The sequence below is a fragment of the Eleutherodactylus coqui genome, chromosome 11 (genome assembly GCF_035609145.1).
Source record: "Eleutherodactylus coqui strain aEleCoq1 chromosome 11, aEleCoq1.hap1, whole genome shotgun sequence".
In the NCBI taxonomy this organism is placed as follows: domain Eukaryota; kingdom Metazoa; phylum Chordata; class Amphibia; order Anura; family Eleutherodactylidae; genus Eleutherodactylus; species Eleutherodactylus coqui.
Window position 1 is genome coordinate 84,400,817 of NC_089847.1, and position 25,064 is coordinate 84,425,880.

General features: G+C 41.2%; 1 protein-coding gene across 3 annotated transcripts in view; it reads left to right on the forward strand.

Annotated features, from left to right (window-relative positions):
- The first annotated feature begins 5,372 nt into the window (after positions 1-5,372).
- CHRM1 (cholinergic receptor muscarinic 1) overlaps positions 5,373-25,064 on the forward strand; it is a 151,457-nt gene continuing 131,765 nt past the window's right edge. For 2 of the 3 annotated variants that reach the window (XM_066582866.1, XM_066582873.1), the window contains exon 1: positions 5,400-5,511. The gene's annotated coding sequence lies outside the window, so the exon portion shown is untranslated. Of the gene's footprint in view, positions 5,512-25,064 lie in introns of all 3 variants that reach the window. The other variant, XM_066582868.1, reaches the window with a different exon arrangement.

Genomic DNA, 25,064 nt, shown 5'->3' on the forward strand with positions numbered 1-25,064 from the left:
GATAGGATATGCCGCAATTATGTACTGTATATGACTTCATTCAAAAGAATGGGGTTCATATTCGTGCAAGATTTGTGCGTCTTGCAATGGACAAATTTTGCATGATTTTCTCGGCCGTGTGAAACCGGATGCAGGGTGCCTTCAAACTGGTGAGAAAATTGCACAAGATTTGTACGTTGTGAGACGCACAAATATTAAAAAAACATTCTTTTGAATTGGTTCATTCACATTAGCGATGTTTCCCTGTCTTCTGCTGTGGCTGTGACTACCGTCACGTGGATTCCCTTCATCCCCGCAGTGATGTGAGGCGGTTTTCACGTGTTGCATTCACATGGATGGCGAGAATGATATTGGGCCATGGTTCTGTTCCCTTATTGAATACTTTCAGTGGGAGGTTTTACCATATAATGTCATCTTGTGCTTACGTCCACAAAAAAGATACAGTTTTTGTTGTAGAAGCATTTCTGTCTGCCCGTACATTCACTTCACCAATGGTCATGTAAAAATGATAATATAATCTATTTCTTTATCAGAACTTGACAGTTTCCAGCAAACCGTGTATCCCATAACAAATCAATCATCACCACACGAATACAGATATATTTGACCATCTACTAAAAATGAATTGATTAGTATCCCATATATCTTAAAGCGGATTATCATAATTATCATAAAATCCATGACACGATTCCATGAGTGTGATAAATCAGGACGGTAAAACATATCCGGTAAAAGCTAATTGCTCATATAGTAGGAAAAATCACTATGGAAAAAGCTCAATAATCCTCAATGATATATTCATATGGAAGTATGAATGCCCCGTATAAGGTGAGCTGCTGATTTCTACTAATGCTAATGTGAGAGGACCCATTGAAATCACATAGGCGAGAGCGAGTCACAGCCAACATTTGGACTCAACTCTCATCACACAGCACATGGACATGCGAAGCGTTAAAGCTCCCAATGAAATCAATGAGTAATGCGTTTGTATTGTCAAACTGGGACATGAACACTCAGCAGAGCCTTACCGATACGTGGGCTGCAGAACTGCGAACTGGAACTCGGAAACAGTGGACATAACTGAGCAACAGACATAAAACACTGACTGACAAATGCTTAAACACTCACCAAGCATACCTGCACACATAGCCAAATGGAATTGCTATAATAAGCATGAGGAATTAGTTTGTGGATTGACCAAGTCACTGAAGCCGTGAGGCCATCTTCATGTTGCCTCGTGGTCTCTACTCTAACAAGACAACTAACCTGGATACCTGCCTGCAACCAGGCCGATCGCCCCGATAAGGGTGGACCTGCTTTGGATCCTCGGGACATAACTAGCCCTAGATGGTAAATGATCCACAGCAAGACCGTTCACACCAAATGCACTGAGAGCCACACCGATATGCAGGAGCATGACACTGTTTAGACTGAAGATAGTGAGCATTGCACAGATACCTCATGTCCAGTCATATACACAGAAGATATAGAAGACTGCACAAACATGATGGAACACAATACAGTTCACACTGAAGCCTGCACAGACAAGCAGGAACACAAGTCTATGCACACTGCAGGAGGGAAACCAGAAGACACTGGCAAAGAGCTGGTATATATACATAAGCACCAGCCATGTGAGATTGGCTGACTGGAGCAAACCACACCCAGCCAGCTCAATCATCCACACCTGTGGAGCCATGCTGCTAGAAAAACTGTGGTACAACAGATCCCAGCCAGCACAACCCTAATTGTACCTCTCCCTTATAGAGGGGCCTCTGGGAATACAGGTGCATAACACTACCTACCCCTTATGAGGGGCCTCTGGGGATACAGGTGCGTAACACTACCTCCCCCTTAAAGAGGTGCCTCTGGGGATACAGGTGCCTAAGACACCAGAGGCTCATGCACAGAAATACTGCGCAAATGCACACATGGAACACCAAGAGAGAGAGAAGAAGTAACACAAGCAGACATACACAGACTCCGCCTACCAACGGACAAATAGGACAAACAAACAAGAACTGGATGTTCAACAAGCAGTGGACGGGTGGATTTGACATAGGACGGAAAAACAGACACAAGCCAGACAGACAGAATGACGTGTAGGACTTATCCACATGGGCCTAATACAGATATTCATGTATAACAGACAAGGAGAGCGAACAGCACAAAGGCACAACACATACACAGAGATCTGTTGTCAAACTATTTCCTTTACTTTCTTTCCTTTGTATAACAGTTCAGCCTTCACCATCCTTCTTCTTGTAATCTTCTTTCCCTAACCTTCAATATATATAAACCTTCATTTATATCATTCTTCTCTTAATACCTTCCATTATTCTATATCCTTTTTCCTGTAATCTTCTTTCTATATCCTTCTTTATTTACTGTTACCTAAACCCAATCCTTTCTTCTCTGTTTTGTCTAGCCTTGTTTTAATCATTTTCTTGGGTAACATTTACATCTTGTCACTCCTACCTCAATACGTGTGCATTCTGTTACCTCCAGTTCACACAAGAACTCAGACAGGACATAGAAAACTGTGAACCCAACTCAAGGACAGACATAACACAGCACAGGGTAGGGAGCAAAAACATGCAAAATCCGACCTGAAACATGCACATTCTGTTCATTCCTCCAAACTGACACATGTATATACTGTTAAAAAACACTGGCAAACACGGACATGAAAACTGGGGAAAACAGGGACATGAACAAAGGGGCATACAGACATGAAAATCAGGGAGAAATCTAAACCTGTTGGATTTTAGCGTATCAAAAACTCATTTGTCTTAAAGAACCCATAGGAAACCATAGATGCAATTTTTTGATGCACCTAGTCTGCACCAAAATGATGCCAATGTAAATGAGGCCTTTTGGGCTCCCTATATGGAGAAGAGAGGCCTTATGGGCCCCCCAAGGCTCCTGGGTCTGGGTGCAAACGCATCCCCTATAGTTACTCCAGTGATTTGCAGTACTAGCTTAGCAGATGGGATTTAAGCAAGTCTCATCACACATCATACATTTTACTCCACATGGGCCCCCTGGTTCCAGTAAGACAGACCATGGAGTGTAATGGCTTTGTGCCTTCATGACTTTCTCGGTATTGACTTGCTGTACTAGCCTTACCCCATATGGGTATTTGCCAGGCACCATCCAGCATATTACCCTTCCCCTCCCCCTCTTACCTCCCCTCTACCCTTGTCTGCATACTGATTCCATTTTCTGCATATATTACTTATTGTTCAAAGGGAACCTATCATCTACCTGAAGCACCATGAACTAACTTAGGTCGGTTTCACACGGGCGATGAAATCACGCGAGAGTGAGTAAAAATGCAGAATTATGAAACCAATGATTTCCAATGGTTTCCTTAACATTTGCAATGTTTTCACTCATGTGATGTTGCATGAAAATAAATCGCGGCATGTTCTATTTTTCTGCGTTTTTTTAATCTCCCATGTTTCCCTATGAAGCCTCCTTTTATTCGCATCCCAAAGCACAAGCTTACGACTTTTGTGTGATGCATTTTTAACCCTGGCAAAATCGCACAAGAAAATCGCAAGTGACAGCAATGTTTTTGTGAGAAAAAACAGCACTGCCGCTCAAAAAATGTGGGGAAAAGTAGTGATTTTGCTGCGATTTTCTCACGGCGATAGTTTAAAAAACAATCTGTACTGCGCATGTCCAACAGCGAGCCGTGCGGACCATCCGCAGTACAGAGAAGCGAAAAAGAAAGCAAGTATGTGCGGACGCTGCAGCTGCCAGGGTTGGATTCCACTGCAGGATTCCGACCCGCCCGTGTGCGGGTGGCCTTAGGATGCTGTTAGGGGAGGTGGCAGGGAGTCAGGTGATTTATTTTTCAGGCAGATGACAGGTTCCCTTTAACTGATTTATACGTTGAGTCTGCCCAACTCCCTGGTAGTTTTGTTTAATCGATGGTTGCCTACCCTTTACAGGAATGTCAATTCAAACAGCTTATATCCTGTTGAATTTTTATTGTAGAACTCTTAGGCCGGCGTCACACAAGCGAATTTTTTTGCAGTTTTGTGCGTAGCAAAATCCCGCTCGCAAAGTACGGAGGATGGAACCCATTGATTTTTCATTCTCATTTCTTTTTTCTTTGAAGCATGTACGCTTTTCACAGACGCAAAAAAAATAGTTCCTGCTCTATGTTATGCGCACCAAAGAGTCCCACAGAGGTCTATAGGAAGTGAACAAATGCGCACATATGTATGTGTGGGAATGCGCAATATGTGATCATGACCACATAACGCGACAAAAAAAAAACAACATTGATTTAATTGACATTGTTTTCATTAGCGGTATTCTCGAGCATAAATACTACGTGCGAGAAAGATAAGGCCGGACCTATCTTCCTGCTTTCTTCTTACCTTCATGCACAACTACCCTCTGTAGCGGCGAGCATAGTTGCGCATATGCCTGTGTGAAGAAACCCTTAGGGCTATTATACACTTGCGTCTTTTTAGCGCCGTGTTCGCGCTGCCTTTTTTTTAACGTGATTGTCAATGGGACTTTCTAATGTTAAAAACGCATCGCAAGTTTGTGCTTTGTGATTTTTGTGCGATGCGTTTCTAACATTAGAAAGTCCCATTGACAATAGTGTTAAAAAAAAATAGAAGTTTTGGTGAGCCCTAAGTGTTCCTTTCCACTGGCGATAGCGATATGGCTAAGACAAAATCGCAAATGTTTAAATCGCATTGCAACATTGCAAAATTGCAAGCGATGCGAGAAATCTCGTTTCCCATTTAACTACATGGCCGAGAGAAACAAGCAGATCGCAGAAACAATCCCCCCGCAGCGCAGCCTGCTCTAAAACATCGTAAGTGGAAAGGCTCTCATTCACCAGCATGTGTTCCTCTTTCTTGCAAGTGCTCGCACTCTCGCATCGCGTGAAAATCGCACGATTTTCTCGCCAGTGGAAAGGAGCCCTTATTGTGAACACGCTCTTCCAATAAATATATTGTTTAACCATAAAAATGATATAGACAGATGATGCAAAACATACCAAATGTGTGTAGTCTACCTTCCTGCATGAATCTTCCTTGTAAGAACATAACCTTATGCTGCCTTTTGGGTTCACCTATTACAAAATATAACCCTAGAAATAAAATAAATAGAAATAAATATCCATGTTGATGTAATAATATGTTAGAGCCGTGAAAACATCTACAGTAACACAACACCTCTCATCACCGGGAAGCATCATCACCAACCTGATTGCGACTATTTTTCTTTTCTTATCCTTGCAGTTCTGCACGTGTCCACAAGAGGGCGAATAAGTCTCACGGCTAAGTGTAGTGCGAGTCTTGGAAAGTCGCAGTCACTGTATATAGGGCATGCAGCAGGAGCGCACATCACGATCCTATAGATCCAGGAACACGGAGCAGAAGCCTATAGATGCACAGCCATGCACTCAGCTAAAGCCATTGGAATACAAGCAGCAATGGGATTATAACTCTGGAGAACTCTGCCTCCATACTGCTGAAGGTGAGAGTCTGCTAACCTTTATCTTCAGGATAAAAGTGTTGTCTTTCTATTTCCTGGGACTTAGATTTTCTCATGCACACATATAATCTCATGTTTGCCACTTGTTATAAAGGACCTAGTATAATTGGAGGGGGGGGGGGGGTATTATCTATCATCTTTTTTAGTGTTGTAAAAAATTAGAAATTTTTTTTTTGTCTCCCCTAACCCTTATCAGAATGATATAGAAGAGAGAGGTAGTACCTTGTTATCATATGTTGGATCTTACAAGGTCTCCAGATAACTGTACATCTAAAACCTCTTTTTCCGAAGAGGCACCACCACCCCTGAGTTTCACTCCATAAAATGGTGTAGGACCCAACTGGCACTAATAACGCAGACCAAATATAGGAACACAATGTACAATTTTCTGGGACACATGCCGCCAACTACACGTTATTCTTTTTGTCATTAGAGATCTAATTAGATAATCACCACTAATGCTGAAAAAAATGGCGTATGTAAGTGTCAGACTAGACTTTTCATAGTTATTTAGTGTGTGTTACATGGTATCATGCAACATCTTAAGGAATACGCTACACAGAGCACCAACTAAAGCATCAATTTTTATCAAGTTCTCCAAGAGCAATGGCGTTGACCAGTGCCCCTTATTGTGCAGAGCTGTCGCTAAGGGGTCTATGGTGGGGCTTATGCCCTAAAGGTGCCAGAAGGGGCACTAATATGCCAGACTACCTTGGTCAGGATATTTAGATGCAGGGTTAGGGCAGCAAACGGAATCTTTGCCTCCTAGAAAAGCAACGATGTAGTGTAGTATGTGAGATCTTGTCATTCCAAGAAACCTCGCAGAGAGGTAACAACTCATAAGTGATGATACGGTTGACAAGTGTCCAGGTGAGCTGTGACGGTAACCCATACATCAGAGTGCCAGTGCCCATTATATTTAATACAGACTTAGGCGATGGCTACTGGAATACCAATTATTATTGGTTTTATACTCCCAGATACTTTCATAAGGGACAGTTTCTAATCTGGTAAAGTAATAAGAACGATGGGTGCTAGAAGGAAGGGCAGCGGAGCAGTGACAGATGGGTGTGGTAGGTCAATTCTCCCTCAAGTTGAAGAGGGTGCTTGAGGGGGACATGAAGATGCTGCGGCACAGCTGTGCCTAGTAGGGGGTGTGAGGGCAGATATAGCTTAAGATAGTACATGATTAGTAGGGTGGGAGCTAATCTATAATAGCGGCGAGGTCAGTGATTGAAAGAGGTGAGGGCACTGGATGAATGAATTGCTTTGGGCTGCATACAGGGGTGCGACGAATGCTGGTCAGTATATAGTACAAGTCATTGAAGAAATGATGAAAGATGAATGCAATATGACAATCCAAACATTCAAAGTGGCAGAGCTGAATTCTTCATTGCACAGTTTCCTTCTGCATTGTTAATACATGGTGATGGTAAGAAAACTTGGGCTCAGACAATTGAGTAGGTTTATCTGTCATTATATGTAATAAGATGTCAAAATCTCACATCGCACAGTGCCAAATGACAAACTGAGCTCTAGTGCATCTCACAAACTCAGCACTGCTACATTTGTATCATACCTGTCCTTTTAGGGAGGGACTTTGTTTCTATTTTACTTTGTTGGTTGGGTTGTTTATATTACCTGGTGCCACAGTAATAAACTTATTACGCACACATACATCTTTGAGAAACAAATATTGACTCGTGTATACATGCTGTTTAAAAGGCATCAAAGTCATTCGGGGAGTTGGAAATCATTCTTATTTGTAGAGAATGGATATTGTAGCTTATTTATAAAGAGAAATCCAACTGAAAAGTAGAGGTGTTGCTCATAGCAGCCAAAATTAATGGGCTGTAATTATAATTGATGACACTGCATATACTTTATATAGTCCTAGCTTGTATGACAACATCTTAAATGGAAAAAATAGGAATGATGTTCAGATTAGTGTCATGGTTCGGAAATGTAAATGGAGCTGAGCAAATTGAGTACATAGAATTCTGGTTGCAGCACAGCGAGCAGTGGAATGTTATGGGGCTACGTGAAAAAAGAGCGAGCGCAGCAATAGGAGTGAATCTGTACACAATTATGGCATGGAATGCAAGTTCATGAGTAGTAGAGGACATGCATAATATCAAGCTGTTCTAGGGTTTGTATGGAAGCGGAGAGAGGAAGCCAGGAAGACAGCAAGCAGATAATGTAGGCGACGTGGGGTCAGAGCAGGTGCACTAGTAAAGGCTGTGCCTCCAGCAGATTTTTTCCAGTTTGCAAATACAACATTTTTGCTTTCTACTTGCAGCCGTCCACCTGTTCATTTTCAATGAGAAGCCGAGAAAACCTCCATTTATAGATAAAACAAAATATTCCCATACATTGAAGCAGACCTAAAAGCAAGAGCCGTGGCAGCAATCACACACAGTTAGGCATAGGGTCCCTGGATGCAGATAAAAATACGCCCCCCTGAGCATGACTGAATATTGCATTATTCGCAGGTGGGAGACATAAAAATGCTGAAGAAAGAAATAATCTCATTTACAATGACGTGATACATAAACTGAGTAACTTATTGATGTGGTATTCATTGTTCTTCAAACGTAAGCAAACATATGAGAAGAGGCCAAGTGCTCTGCCTGCTCCGTATAATGACATTGCTATGGTATCGTTCGCTGTATATGATTGTGGGTAATTAATGAGGAGTCAGGATGTTGGGACATGAACACAACTTTCCAATGTGGTAATAAGGAATATTATCCAGCGCAGGAAATTTAATCTGGAATGACTCTACCCTTACCCTCTTAAATTGTGAATGATTGATATAGAGTGCTTGTCAAGGATAGAAAAGATATATAGGAAATATAACAATCTGAATATATACGGTATGCCTGCTACATATGTCAGAGTATCACAACCAAAATAATAGAAGAAGTACTTATAAGTGACTGTATCAGAAAAACATAGTTCTCATTTGTAAGAAAATGAATAAATCATCAATAAACAGCATAACCAATGATAAATCAAATTAAAGGGGTTATCACACAAAGGAACGTTAGCAAATTGGTGCCCCCAACCCCCCCACCCCCGGGTCTGAAGAACATGGCTTCAGTGCACACCGCTGCTCCATTTATTTAAATGGGACCACAAGAGATAGCTAGGGAAAATGCAGCCACCACTGTCTTTAATTCATGATGTGCCAAAACACAGATCTCAGGATCGGTGGGGGTCCCAGCAATTGAACCCCCGTCCCCACCCCTTCTCCATTAGCAAGAAATCCCCTATCTTGACGATAGGGAATAACTTGCTTTCATGAGACAGACAACCCATTCAGGGTCAAAATTTAATTAATCTGACCCCAGACCTCCAATTTAATCAGACCCCAAGACCATACTTCAAAATTAATTCAGACCTCATATCAGACTCCTAAATTATTTCAGACCTCTAAGTTAGCAGCATCTTTTCTATTCAGGGCCCTGCACACAGATCCTGAGGCCACACAATGTCCTAATGCTGCTTAAAGTCAGTAAGTAGTATGCCAGGCCCTTAAGGACATTATGTGGCAAGGAGGCCTGTGTTACCCTGGACTATGGGGCGTGGTTGCAACAGAGACTGCTGCGACCCATATACTTATGCTACTGTATAGTCTGGAATCTTAAACAGTTTGTGGAACTCCTGTTGGGCTCCTGTTGAATATGCTAATATATTACTCATTTACACACAAAGATAATCTTTCAAACCACTTAAAGATTAAAAGATTTTGCAATCTATTTGTATAAAGTGTTAATGGCATTAACACTTTATAATCTTCATCTGCATGCAAAAGGGCCTCCAGGAGCTGTTTGCAGAGCCCAGCATGTGTTTAATCACACAGCCATCTGTGCACACAGCTGCATTGTTCTCTTCGTGGCTGATGGCAATGTTACAATGTTATCTGCCGCCTCTAGTGGAGATAACAGCATGCAGTCTATTGAGAGATACTCTATCTCTTACTAGCTGAACAATGGATTTTAAGTTCACCTTAAAATCATCATTCAAGCAAAAACTGCATGATGCCAGCATTTACATGTAATGATTATCGCTCATTTTCAGTTGTTTGAACGAATTTTGAGTGATAATTGTTTCATGTAAATGGGCCTTTAGGCCTTGTTCCTTCTGATGTCATGACTTTTTGCCAAAGCTTATTGCAGGCGTAGGTTTTAATTTTCAGCGCATGTGTAGGCAAAAATGCGCATGCACTTCTTAATAAACTTGGCATATTTGACTCTAACGTACTGCTGTTTAAGGGTGCGTTCCCACGAACGTATATCGGCTCGGTTTTCACGCCGAGCCGATATACGTTGTCCTCGTGTGCAGAGGGGGGAGGCTGGAAGAGCCCAGGAGCAGGAACTGAGCTCCCGCCCCCTCTCTGCCTCCTCTCCGCCCCTCTGCACTATTTGCAATGAGAGGAGGCGGAACGGGGGCGGGGCTAATTTCCCCCCGCACTTAGCCCCGCCCCCGTTCCGCCTCCTCTCATTGCAAATAGTGCAGAGGGGCGGAGAGGAGGCAGAGAGGGGGCGGGAGCTCAGTTCCTGCTCCTAGGCTCTTCCAGCCTCCCCCCTCTGCACACGAGGACAACGTATATCGGCTCGGCGTGAAAGCCGAGCCGATATACGTTCGTGGGAACGCACCCTTAGACTGGTGTAGGATTTGCCTGTCTTGGTAAATTTCCCTACAGAGTACCTATGGAGCCGTTTTGTCTCCAAGCACCGCCCTAGAGGATCTGTTGTGTGCAAGTCACCATCGTGGAAGAACTAATGTTTTGGACCAGCTAGATAATTATAAAAAACATTTATAAATAAAGTTCTTGATAGAGTTCTAGACTTAAATCTCCAGTAATGGTACAAAGATTTGCAAACTAATACATCAACTGTAAATCATGAACATGGCAAATCAGCTCTCTCCACCTTTGCGGGGGCATAGGGTTTTTTAAATACCACCTACTGCCCTAACAACTTTTTACCACAGCAGAGCACAACGAGGCAGTGACACAATACTGTATGACACCATGTGCGGAAAGTTTAGCAGCATACTTGTGGTGCACTTAGATCAGTCATTATAAAAACACCAAACGCTGGCATAAGAAGACAGAAGTCTCAGAATGCAACCACATCTACCGTAGGGCCCCTCCCAAACTACAAAAGAGAAAGTAGCCACAGGTAATAACAAGCAATGTCAGTGCGCCAAATGTCTGCAGGACAGATTGATAACTTAAATGGTTGACTCTTGCAAACAACAAATAAAGCCTCATTAATGCCCCTTAGGTCTCTGTAGTCAAATATGCTCCCTTTTTGGACTAAGAACCTAAATATAAAGCCATGCAATTATTGTCTGTTTGTTAAAAAAATGTATGCGATGATTAAATGCATAATACCTTACCAAGCCCCTGCCGCCCCTGTGGCAATACTTCCTTGGTTCCCCGCTGGTCTGTGTTCATCCGGCTCCAATGATGTTGACATAACATGACCCACTGCAACCAATTAATGCCTACAGCAGTAACCTCAGCGGTATCAACATATCCCTTCTACAGTCAGTGATTGGCAGCAATGGTCACATATCAAGTCATTGCTGCAGGGTATTGGTCAGAGATCACCTGTTTGTAAAACTATTTATTGGGTTGGATAAACTCTCTAAATTCAAAAACATGAGGCTAGAGGCTATCCAGATTGATTCTAAAACCTGAATTGTTGGGATATGATTGCATTAGTATGATGTAACTTCAGGTAGGACATTAGGCTAGTTATTGCCTCTGATACCAATACCAGACTGCTAATAACCCTTCAATATTCTTAGGAGACAGTAGACCACTGCCTAAAGATACTTTATTGCAGGTCTACAGGTGTGATAGAAGAGTTCAGGTCTTTGACAATCTTGTGTGGTGCAGTGTTAGGGCAGCAGAAATGCAGTCCTAAACACTCACTCATGACCTGAAGGTTGCAGGTTCAATCCCCATATGGTTCAGGTAGTCAAGGTTGACTCATCCTTCTGAGGTTGGTAAAATGGGTACCTAGCTTTTGCTGGCGGGTAAAGGATGACTGGGGAAGGCAATGGCAAACCAAACCACAAAAACTGTCTGCCAAGAAAATGTCATGATGTCACCCTAGGAGTCAGTCATGACTCGGTGCTTGCACCAGGGGACTTTACCTTTACCTAACAATAGTGAGGTGGTGAGTTCTCCTTCAATGGAAGTGTTCAAACTGAGGCTGGACAAATATCTTTCTGGGATGGTTTAGTGAATCCTGCACTGAGCAGGGGGTTGGGCCCGATGACCCTGGAGGTCCCTTCCAACTCTACCATTCTATGATTCCATGTTGGTACCAGTTAGGCACCATAGCCTCCCATGTTAGATTGGTTTATTTCCTGCAGCTTGCACTACATGATTCAACTACTTTCTAAATACTAACCTATAAAATACATTGCAACAAGCTCATGTTTTTCCCATAGAAAACGTATCATGGTCTATATTACAAAGAGAAGGTATTTTTCATTGCATTCTAAATGAGTTTTCAAAATTGCCATTATTTTATAGTCATTGACCATGACGGATAATTTTTTACACCTAGGGGAAAATTATTGCTGGCACACCAGATAAGTGGTATGTCTGTCTCTCCCCCAGAGCAGCATATGTCAGATTCATTAATAGGGAGCAGACCTTTCGTAGGGGGAAAACTGCACTAAATCGGACATTTGTAAATGAGTAGCTCTTGGCGCAAAGTCCCAATTACTTTTTTCAAACACATTTTTATGTTCATTATATTTTTCAATTTCTGCCAGAGAGCTGGTATTCTGGATAAACCTGCCCAGTATATTTATTTTTTTCTGCTATTTTTTTATCTAATTGTATTTGTCTAATATATCTCCGTCTCACACTCTACATTCTTACCATAGCAAAGTCGTGGGTTTCTCTTAGACGTTGGCAGGAATTAATGAGTGCATGGATATAATGAGCACTGATTGGTCACATGGTGTTTGTTGGCATCACTGCAGCATCATTTTGTTGTCACTTGCTAATTAATTATGGGACACCCCCAGATTAAACACTGGCCTGTTATGCTCTGAGGCAAGGGAACAAATTGATAACCGGAATATGTTAAAATGGAATATGGCCAGTTTTTAACTATCAAAAAACTCCCTAGAAATCATGCTCATAGTCTACCTTGGAATATATTGCTCACCCTGCCCTCCCCTTCCTATATTCTGAGCATCAGAAAATGTGCAAAGATCAAATATCAAAGAGAAATAATAAAAGAGAGAGAGAGAATTACTCAGCCAAGTACAATATATGATATATTCTACCATACAGCAGAAAGGCAAGCTACCCTAATGTAATACAGTAAAATAAAATGCACATAAAATCCAGCTCCTGGTTCATTTCCAGGGTATCGGGCCCAGTGAATATTTACATACCGGGAGCTTTTATGAGCTTTAAACTGTGTGAGATGGTGATGGATCCAAAATAAGAAGCTACAAGATGGGTAGAAGTTAGGAAAGAGTTGTGGAGATGGTGAGGTGGATAGTAGGGCAGTAGGCAGTAGGTTAGTTTGTTGGAACCAATTAACTCTTCACCTGAAGAATTAGTCACACTCAGGTCTTTCATAGAACAATACTTCTTCCTCCAGTACAGTCTCTCTTTTCCTCTTCTGTCCAGTGTCCTACCTACATGTCTTACTTAACATACGTTCCAGTTACAGTCAGGCAGGGGCGTAACTATAGGGGATGCAGGGGGTGCCGTTGCACCCGGGCCCAGGAGCCTTAGGGGGGCCATAAAGCTTCTCTTCTCCATATATGGAGCCCAGTACTATGAATAAAGCATTATAGTTGGGGGCCCTATTACAGATTTTGCATTGGGGCCCACAGGCTTCAAGTTACGCCTCTGCAGTCAGGGGTGTTGAAGGTTGCAAATGTTCCAAGGACCAGTTATCCTAATCAGCATAGAAGTCTATAAATTGATTACATGCAACGTCACTTATTATGTATGTGAAACTAGAGGAAGTAAAGTAATGTTAGAAGTCACCAAAGAGCTCCATGCCATATAAACTCCAGGAAAGGCAGAATTGTTTTATACTAGTTACAGAACTTGAAGATGACTTTAATATTTGTAGTAATTTATAATAAGGGGTACATAATTCCTTAAGATACACAGCTCATCTTTTGCAGAACCTCTTTTTGAAGATGATGTGGAAGCTTCATGCTAGTCACTGACTAAATAACATTAATCACTTCTTTAAAATGTAGCTTGCAGCCCATGCAGTAAGAATGCCCCTTCGTGCAAGCCACACAGCAAGGAACCCCTTTTAGTGTCCACCACACGGTAAGGATGCCCCCTTGGTTCCCCCTCACGAAGGATAGCCCCTTAATGACTGTAGTGAATTCCCATTAGTACTTACCCCCACAAAGTATGATTCTTCCTTATTGCCACCACCACAATATGATACCCCTTTAGTGTGTCCACCACAGCATGGCTGCTGTGCTTAATTCCTACCAGTGATGCCTTCATACAGAAAAGATTCCCCTTTAGCGTCCCTTAACAGATGCCTAATTAGTGCCCCCAAGTGATACCTCTTCATAGTAGAGATTCCCCCATTGTGTGCCCACACAGAAAAAGTGCCTCCAGTGATTTGTCAGAGATCTTAGTCTGCATATCTCCTCCGTTCTGTGGTATCCATGGCTTGGTGTAGTCAAGTGAGATGACATCATTGTATCAAGCCTGCCTATTCCACGATGCCGCTGGCATTGGTAAAGGGATAAACGGGAGCATGGAGCTAATGGTTCCCTGCTTCACAACTGTATTCAACTATATTTGTTTCTTGAGGACACAGATACAGTTGAAATTGCAACATTTGTTATTCCTCCAGGGATAATGGGACAGGCACAGAAATCCAGAATTGCCCTGCTTGATCCAGAACAGTTTGTAGAGACATTCTGTTATATACACATACTGTACATGTGGAGCCCATTGACCCACATCATAGGCCTCTCACTAGCAAATCCAGAAACCTACTGAGGGGCAAACACCCCTGAAACAGCTGTCTGTGCATGGAATCTGGCTTGGCTTTCAATTCCTAGTGATTGTTACAAGGCTTGTAACAATAACTATAAAGAGTCTAACATTGATTTGAAGGAATGCTGCCTTCCAATAGGTGGCGCTGCGGAGGTATTGTTTCATATCCCTTATTTACTCTTTGGAACTACATGCTACATCATTCAAAATCATAAATAGTGCTCAAAGCAAGTCTGTATTCTTATCTACATAGATCACACAATCATCTCAGGGTCAAATTCTTGTCAACATTTATTTTCAAAGAAAAGACAGGGACAAAGGAAACCATTTCCAAAAATATGTGTTCTCTTCCTCCTTCTGCCAAATTGCAGTCCCTTTTTTGGGTGCACAAAAATGAACAGGAATATGGACCAGAAATACACACGAAGAAGCAATCCGGACATCACTAACTCTTCCTCCCATAGAAATTCTTTAACAGGACCAAGTTTCTTGTTAGACAACCTGCCTGTTGTATATACATGTAGGTAAAGGTAAAGTCCCCTGGTGCAAACATCAAGTCATGACAGACTGTTTTTGCGGGGTGATTTGCCATTGCCTTCCTCAGTCATCTTTTCCCGACCTCGGAAGGCTGAGTCAATCTTGAGCCGGCTACCAAGCAGGGATTGTACCCACAACCTTCAGGTCATGAGCAAGAGCTTAGGACTGCATTTCTGCTGCCTTAACACTCTGCACCACATTATATACATATGATTACTGTGCAATTGCTGTAGTATGTTATGTAGAAGTTTGATCATACAAATTAAATCAAACTAAACCAAAAATACCATCTGTCGATCAGAGTATCTGCAACACACTACAGAGCACTGCAAATATTTGACAGTGATATATATGATTTGGGTTGACCCCTTCCATCCTGAATTATTGTTGTACTTAAAAAGGATTATTCCCAACCATCCCTGTTTAATGTGCAGCTATAGTGTTGCCTCATATCTAAAAGAGTTCTTGTAGCATTTGTAAGAGGTGCAGTCACTGCGTGTTGTGAGAAATGAAGTAAGGATTAGTGCAGATTGTTGTACTGTTGAGTGGAGTTGTGCTGGCTTGGTTACAATGTGTCACTGCTGGGATTTGATTCCATAAACAACGTACGATACTGAACATACTTGACCCTATTTGCTGCTAAGGTACATATGAGTACTGCCAGTGCCTAGGAATGTAGGGGCATGCACCCACCCTGCCTAGGGAGAGAACAAGAAGAGAGCAGGATGCAGCGTTAACAGAAGCCTGAACTACAAGTCTTCGACAAATGAGAAGTCTTTGTATTAATAGAAGGTCATCTATACCAAAATATTTGCCTAGGGATGCAGACTAAAAGGTGAATTTATTAATCATCCTTCATTCAGTAGATTACTTTTATAAGATACCTTTATGGGGTTCATTTCATTTTGGATACTCCTGGTGCTACAGCTACCATTATAGGTATAAGACCTTGAATCTGTCTTTGTATTCACTAGTATACAGTCAGTTATACAGAATTAGGGGAAAAAAAGAATTATTTTGTTCAAAAATAGTGCCACACCTGTCTGCAGGTTATTTATGGTATTGCAGTTCATCCCCATTTACTTCCATAGAGCTGATTGCTTTACCAAACTCAACCTATGTACAGGTGTGGCACGTTTTCTGGACAAAATCAGCCATGATTCTCTAATCTTGTACAACTCCTTAAATATCCCTGCTGCAAATGTTTGTAGAGGAAGAGGTACAGAAGTTTATAATTTAGTTTGACTTTTCCTTAATTCTTGCATGTTAATTGAAAGCTGCCTTCTGTTGCCTCCTTGCTGCTATCACAATACAGAAGATGAAGTTTACAGCTAGAAAAAGTATACTTTGTTTTATTTTAGGGAAGACCAATTGAGTGTTGTTATAGAGTAGTGGCTGGGACACGGAAGCAGGTCTGACTCACCTTACAATGTCAGCCTAGCCCATATGACCACAGCATAAGCACGTGTGCCTTGTCATTTGGTGCCGGGTGCTGAAATGTTAACATCTATCTGCTTTGTAGGGTTTGATTGATAAGCAAAGAAATGGTTTCCCCTATTGGCCAATCAACTCTTATTGTAGTACATTCTGGCCACACCTCTCTGTGGGCACTGGTTATTCCTCTACATGGTGGAGTTCTGGTCTGGTCCTGTTCTTACTTATTACTTGGTGTAACATCTACTTCCTCGTACTGTTGAGTCTCTTGTTCACATCTATAAATTGTCACCACCTCTTCCATCGAGGACAGCCGAGCTAGCCCCCAGGTTCCATACATGGGGCTGCACTCGTCAAGGCGATCACTCCACTTTGAGGCAGGGTTTTCTCGTATTAGTATGTTAGGGTGAGATTTCCCCTTTCCCCTTGTTTAGTTTTATTATTAATCATTTTGTTCTCTGAGTTATAATTCGTGTGCATATCCGTCCTTTTGGACAACTATTACATCAGATCCGGATGAAGTAATTTTGGCTTCCGGCTTGGATGTATCACTTATCCTGTGACAGAAGATTGAGAATATGACAATGTTTTGAGTAATTTTGTTTACTGCGTTCTCTTTTGAAGTATTTAGCACATCTGTGAGCGTTTTATTCTATGGCATTGATTTGGACTGGATATACACATTAGATATATGTCATTTGAACACTGGTTTCAGCAGATCAGATTATAATCTAATGTGTATGGGCATCGCTGGATCAAGGTAGGAAGAAAACCATGGGCAAAAAAAAATAGTAAATAACTACTCCAAAGATATATAGTCTCATATAATGTATTCCTGAGAAGTGATATCCCCATCCCAGATACTGTGCATATCATATACATTTGATAATTGCCTGTAGATCTGCCAATCTAATATGTATAATGGTAAAAAAAAAACTATCCTCTGATGTCTGCTCTTGGGGGAATCAAGGATTGGCATGCTTTATTATACTGGCATCCACTTTTCTGCCTCTCCTTGTGGCAGTAAACATGAATATTGAATCACTGTGGTTTTTTTTAGTGCAAATATGGCATGTGAGCTCCATATTTAGAAAAGAAAAGAGATCCAGCACCTGTGTATTCCTGCTGGGAGTGTCTAAAAAGTTCTCAAGGACCTACTGTAGTTGTTGGAGTCCACCAGGTAGTTAGAGAAGTTTTCCAGGAGTTGATAAAACCCTACAAATCTGTGAAAAGTGGCAAACTTGTGAAATAAACATTTGTATTGTTTTTCACTTTTTTGCCCCACTGATCTTCCAATCGCCCACCACTTATTTTCATCTTGAAGTTTCTATTTAGGACCATCTTCGTATAGTTCCCAGATTGCCATGTGGCTCACCTAGTCAGCACAGTCATCAAATACATGGGCAGTCTTAAAGGCCTGCTCCTCTCAGTGCTTGCGTAGTACACCCTGTGCATATGTGTTGTGAGAAGCAACACTTGAACCTGCCCATCTACGTGACGTCAGGGCTGATACATGTACATTGGAGGGGAAATGAGTTGGACTATGTCACATTCTGGGTGTTTGAGTTCTCAGACACCATCAATTTTCTTGTTTCCCCAAAATGGATGGTATCTGTTGCTTAACAAGTAGTTTTTGATTATCCTTCCAAAGTTGCAGTAGCGTCTTGTACATAAATGTGACCTTTGTCTAGAATTACATTACCGTAGGAGGAAAGAATTAACACGGAAATCTTCACAATGTGTAATGTATGTTTTCTTGCCCCAAACCTTGTAATGTAGCTTCTGGAGCTCACAGACCTGTGTAGGAAGATTACAGTCATTCCTAATTTTGTATAGTATGATTCAGTGTTCAGGATCCTTGATTTCTAAAAGTACAAGTAGTAATTACTATACTGCATTCTAATACATTCTAGTCCTGCTCGAAGAGCTGCATGGCTCATTAGGTATATAAGCCATGTTCCATTATGAACTGCACATTATCAGGACAGGTGTTTAGTATCTGGAAGCAAGAACATTTCCAATTGCTTTCAGCAAGCAGAGATCTTTAAAATTTGCTTAATGATTCTTTGTATCTGCTTGTGACTTGCATATATCTGCCTGCGTCTATTAATGCATTAAATAATAAATCTTGCTATTGGTATAGCACCAACTTAATCCGCAGCGCTTTCAGGTATTTTTTTTTTCATTTATTACCCCCCGACCAAGCTGGGTACTCATTTTACATACCTTGGAAGAATGGAAGGCTGAGTCAACCTTTTGTCAGCTACTTGAACCATGTGGGGATTGAACTTGCAACCTTCAGGTTGTGGGTGAGGGCTTAGAACTACATTTCTACTGCCTTAACACTCTAGTTGTGTAAGGGGCTCTCCTAGTAGCCTCTTACTAAAAAGTTTCGGCAGTAACATATACAGATACATGATTATTTACACTGCTGATGTGTACAATTTTGTTAAGTATGCACTTTCGTTGAAAATCTAAAATAAAAAATATACAAAAAAAAAGCTTTCACCTAATCATACAATAACAATGATACTTTTATGGCAATGTAAATACACATGAAGTGTATATAAATGCAGCATTGTTAAAGGAGTTGTCTGAGTAGTTTATTTTTTGTAAAACCCTGTTCCCCATTATAATAACTAATGAGCATACACTCACCTCTCCCCACTCCCGCTATGTCCCGGGTCTCCCCTTTGACATCACGTTTACAGGCTGCCGCAGCTGTTTAGACTACGTCACAGGCTGCTGCAGCAAATAACAGAGCTCAGCGATTGATCACTGAGGTCTGTAATTGGCTGCAGCACCTGTGATGTTCTGTAAACAGGTGGGACTACAGCCTTTATACAAACAGCGGAGCAAAGGACCAAGCGGTGCAGAACTCAGCAGGGAGAGGTGAGTATATGCTGGTTAGTTATTATACTGTATGGGGAACGGGATTTTACAAAATAAAAAAACTACTCAGACAACTCCTCTAAGTGTTACATCTTCATTCCATAAAATGCTGCTATGTTAAGGATACTACACTTACAAGACAAATCGATTTTCAGCCTCGGCTTGAAAAGTGTATCTAAAAAAAACCCAGAAGAAATAAGATGCCCATTTTTTTTTAGGAAACTTCCCTTAGGGTCTACTTAATATGTCAAATAACATGGAAGCCTTCATTTTATTTTCTAACCAGATAGTCAGCAAATACCATGCATTTGAAAAAGTAATTTTCCCTCTGAATGCAGAATGGCTCAAGAGGAACATTCCAGCATTTTGTCAGAGTAATCTGTGAAGTGTTGTACATTTATATTAGAATTATATTGAAGAGGCTCAGCATCCAGCTCCCTTTTGTTCATAATGTGTACTTGTGTGCTGTATGAAAAGTCACTTACTGACATCTATGTGAAATCAACATGCAATGCACATTCATGATATATACTCTCTCTATTATATAAATATTGTTTTATGTATATATATATATATATATATATATTCATAATATAGATATATATATATATATTTGTTTTCACATATATATATATATATTTACTTTTTTATATATATATATATATATATGTGTGTGTGTGTGTATATATATATATATATATATATATATATATACACACACTCACACAGTAAATAGACCATACGACCATACCTCGTTTCTCTCATTTCTCCTATTTATTTATGCAACGTTAAATGCCTTTACCTGTCCATTGGGTATAAGACACTACCGCCGTTAATAGGTCAGAGCATACCCCCAGGGGCATCGGTGAAACACATAAGTGTCTGGAAGCTGCTGTGACAGAAAGCAGTGTTTGTCATGTAGTGCGTTCTGTCATTATATCTTTTGCTGGAAGCTCAGTCTCAGTCTGACATGGAGCCTAGGCTTGTACTAGGTTTCCATCCGAAACAGCTGATTTCCGTAAAAATTGCCATTGTGCTAGAGGAGGCAGCACATGGCTCCGAATATGTGACACTCAACTGTTCCTTAACATATTAATATGGACATCTACTACTTGTGTTGGCCTTTTATTCTTTAATACTATGTACATGAATGAACTGGTTATTAAAAATGATCCCTAATTTACTAGCCCATGTGAAGTAGCAGCATCTGTAGCAGCCATTCCTTCAAACTGACCAGTTATCTCCAATAGTCATGGCTGACAGCTTTAGATGTAATTAAACCCATGTCTTTTGATTTTGTATTGTCTTCCTCAGTACATAGATGTCTATTGATTAATTAAATAGGCTTTCTAGTATTTTAATATTGACAGCCTACACAGACACAGTGCCACACATACAATTGTGGCTGTACCTGGTACTGCAGCATACTCTAGCTCAATCCCATTGAAATATGTGTACGTATGCCGCACTGCTTATGTAAATAGTGTTAGCAGGTTAGAGGGTATTACATGTCCAAGTGGGTTACAGGACTGGTGCAATCTGGTCAGAGGCAGTTCCCTCTCGTTTTTCTTTAATTGCATCTGTGCAAAATGTTCCCATTTCAGAATGACGCACATAGAACTCATGGAGCCCCATAGCAAAACTCAGTATTGGGCCCCCCCAAAAGAAAACTATATAAGTGACAGAATATCTATAATGTGGCGAGTTTAGATACAGCAGCTCAGCTCTAGTATATCTCTAAGTAAAGCAGTCACTATATAATAGTCAAATACCAGCTTTTGACAGTGATAATAATTATAGTGCAGTTATCTCCAGTTGTCACAGGTGACCTCTTCTCTGATTGATGATGCCCATTTTAATTGTTGTTCTTTATCTGGGCCCAGACCGCCATGAAGATGTCTTCCAGCCACAACTCATCTCTGCACATTCTATTGCCACAACCTGCATTGAACCTCTCACTACCCCCAGAAAGGGGTCCTCTCTGCGGCCTCACAAAGTCCTGGGGTCCCCTCTGTGGTCACTGATCCCTTAGTTCCGTCCTTCTGCCCCCCTTTCCCTGAATACATGGCCAGCAGCACAGATCTGTCTTACATTCTTGTAGATTGGGACACTTCTTTTGGTCATTGCAGAGGTTGCTCTTCCCCATCCTTCCTGCTTTCAGTGGAGTACTGCCGAGAGACGGAAAAGGAGCAGAATCTGCACTGACTGAAAAAAAACATCCTGACGTGCTAGTACGTGAGACAGATCTGTGCAGCTACTAGCCAGATATTCAGGGAAAGGGGAAGGTGACTCAGTGGTGGGACAGAGAGCAAGGCTATTCGTCCCTGGGCCCCCTTATCCAACAGGCCCTATGGCAGTCATGTGGTCTGCCTAGATTGGCGGCACACCACTGAATGGACATGTGATGAATCGTAAGGATTTTTTAACTGTCCTGTACATCTTGTGAAGTGGGTTCATACTACCAATGTAGTATGTGAATGGTTTATATTTCACTGTGAGAAAATTTCAATACATTTTCATTGGTTTCAAAAAATCTTTAATGTGTACCTATCATTTCAAATGCCTTAAAAAAGTAAGCTGACATGTGTATATAAGGTATTGCATGACCTGTAACCTTCTTTTTTCACCAGCTACCTTCTGTAGGCTGCATCTCTTATTGTCAGATTTTGTTGAGCTGGTGGGTGTAGGCTAGCTGCTATAATGTCTCCTATACACAGCACAAACAGCGTTTCTATTGTCCTATCTCTATCACTCATACACAGAGAAGCAGCAGCAGTATGGCGGACACTATACAGCAGTACTGAGCAGTGTAGTTGCAAATTCTGTAGCTGTAAGACCGTAAAACACTATTAGCTACAGCATCATTTGCTTGTGTATCCCTGTTTCTCTCTCATTGCTTCGCCTCCCTCTTCCCCCCTCCCTTCTCCATTGATCTCTATAGACAGCATGTAATCTGATCTGTCAGTGAGCTATTCCCTCTTGTCCACCAAAAATGGGTCTGGCAATATTTCAGAGTGACTGAACATTGTAGGAAAGAGGAGTATGGACCCAGATAAGTGAAAAAAGAAAAGAAATTCACTAACTAACTATATTACAAAGTTTCTTATGCTCATCGCTACTACTGATTTATGCAGAGTTTGTTGAAACAACAGTAACCATTTAAGACTATAGAACAAAAGTTTCTGAAAATGATGGATCTCTGGGAAAAACGCTAAGAGAATGCAGATACAATACCTGCGACTGCTGTGTAGTAGTGAGGCCCTATCTAATGTTATAATTGGTCCATACATTAAAACATTATGATGGCTACAATTAGGTGTGAGATCAGCTTTGCAGGAGAGAGAACTTAGATTTTTTGGTTGTAGAAAAAACTACAAGTTCAAAAAGTACATCATGTCTATGTGACAGTGCAGAAGCCCCTTCAGGATCATGGTCTGATTCAGCTGAAAATGATGCAAGTCCAGGGATGTTTTCAAGAGAACTAAATGTTTATATTGTCAAATATGGTAGTCGTACATTATTAGACTGTTAGGATTGGAAGTGACATTTGGGTCTTACCACCATGCATCTTTTCAAGTGGCCAGTAAATTGTCGCTGTGTATTAAACTTTGTAAGCTAATTTTAAGATCCATGAAGCTGGAGCAGAAATTCAAATGTTTTATTCTAGTAAGGCGCACATACAGAACAACTAGGTGTACATACAGTATATTATGCAGCTTGCAAGCCTAAGAAGGGTAAATGTCTTTAAAACAGTATTAAATCTCCTCCCCACCCTGGAAATAAAATGCATTTGGATTCTAGAAATAGTCTTCATCCTCTGCAGCTAGAGGAAAGAAGGTTTCTACTCCGACACAGAAGGGGGTTCTTTACTGTAAGAGCAGTGCGACTGTGAAACTCTCTGCCTGAGGATGTGATGATGGGGAACTCACTAAAAGAGTTTAAGAGGGGCCTGGATGCCTTTTTTGAGCATTACAATATTACATGTTATAGTCGGAAATTACTTCAGAAATGTTGTTGATCCAGGTGGTATTCCTATTGCCAGAAGTAAGTTTTTTCCTTAAATGGGGAAAATTGGCTTCTACCTCATTGGGTTTTTTTGCCTTCCATTGGATTAACATGCCCCTCCTTTCTTCCCAGTGCTCTACTCCCTTATTTATATCTGGAGGCTCACTCTGAAATGCGTCACTGATGGTACTATTTTATTGTAATAAATAGGTCTCTGATTATATGTTCATGACCTTGACTATATTATGCGATGCTTTGGACTTCACGGGTTACATGTTTACACCGATCTAGCATAGGAGCCCCAGGCCCTGGTGCTCCCAGAAGAGATTGCAGTGGTCAAGTGCCATTCATGAATGCTACGTGACCACTTAAGTCAGTGATTGTCTGAACAGTCATGTAGAGTGAACGGCACGTGACTGCTGCAGCTTCTTCTGGGACCTGAACGATGAGGACCGGGATTCTTGAGCTGCATCAATGGATCAGACGATCAGGGAGGGTGGGGGCATTTAACTGTTACGTATTACTTATTTTTTTATGTTATATTCCCTGCCCAGAATTGTTTTATTTCATCAGAGTACTTATTTTTGAAACATAGTGTAAAAATAGGGTAAAATACTTAGAAACTTTAAATATACCCTGTGTCCCTGAAAATAAGGCTAAGGGCTTATTTAGACGACCATATATCGGCTCGGTTTTCACGCCGAGCCGATATATGGTGTCCTTGTCTGCAGGCGGGGGAGGATGGAAGAGCTCCTGCCCCTTCCCCGCCCCTTGCCACTATTTGCAATGGGAGGGGTGGGGTGTGGGCGGAGCTAAGCAATAGTACTTAGCCCCACCGCCATCTTGCCCCCTCCTATTGCAAATAGTGGAGAGGGGCAGAGAGGGAGCTCAGTTCCTGCTCCTGGCTCTTCCATCCTCCTCCCCCTGCAGACAAGGACACCATATATCGGCTCGGTGTGAAAACGAAGCCGATATACGGTTGTCTGAAATAGCCCTCAGCATGATTTTTCAGGGTTTTTAAGAATGCAGAATGATTTTTCAGGATTTTTGAGAATGCTTGAACTATAGGTCTTTCTCTAAAATTAAGCCCTAGTTACAGTTAATAAAAAAGTCAATTTAAATACTATCCAGGCAGCTATACATGTAAAAAAATAAAATCTCTTGGAGCAAAAATTCATATAAGACACTGTCTTATTTTAGGGGAAACAGGATATATTGTGCTGTATTTGTTCTTATTGTTTTAGTTTAATACTAAAATAATTTTAAAAAAGACTTGTATTTGATTGTGTTTTAGAATGAAAAAAAGTATTTGCTACAATATAACACGTATTATACTGGTCTTTCATAGCAAAGACAGCGCTGCAAAATCCGAGCACAGACACAGAGAGGTAGTGATATTTCACAGAAGTGCCTTTCTCTGTTTGTGGAATGGAGATTAATCTGTATATCCTATTTATACTATAGGATTTGCCTCCATTCTGTTTTATGCAAAAAATAATCCTCAATCCCAAACAGAAACACGACACATTAAATTACATGCTGGAAGCACTTATGGGATCAGCCCTTAACGAGGTCAGAATACTTCAGAGATTGTCGCCAATGACTTCCTGAGGGATACATTTATATTGCAGTGATA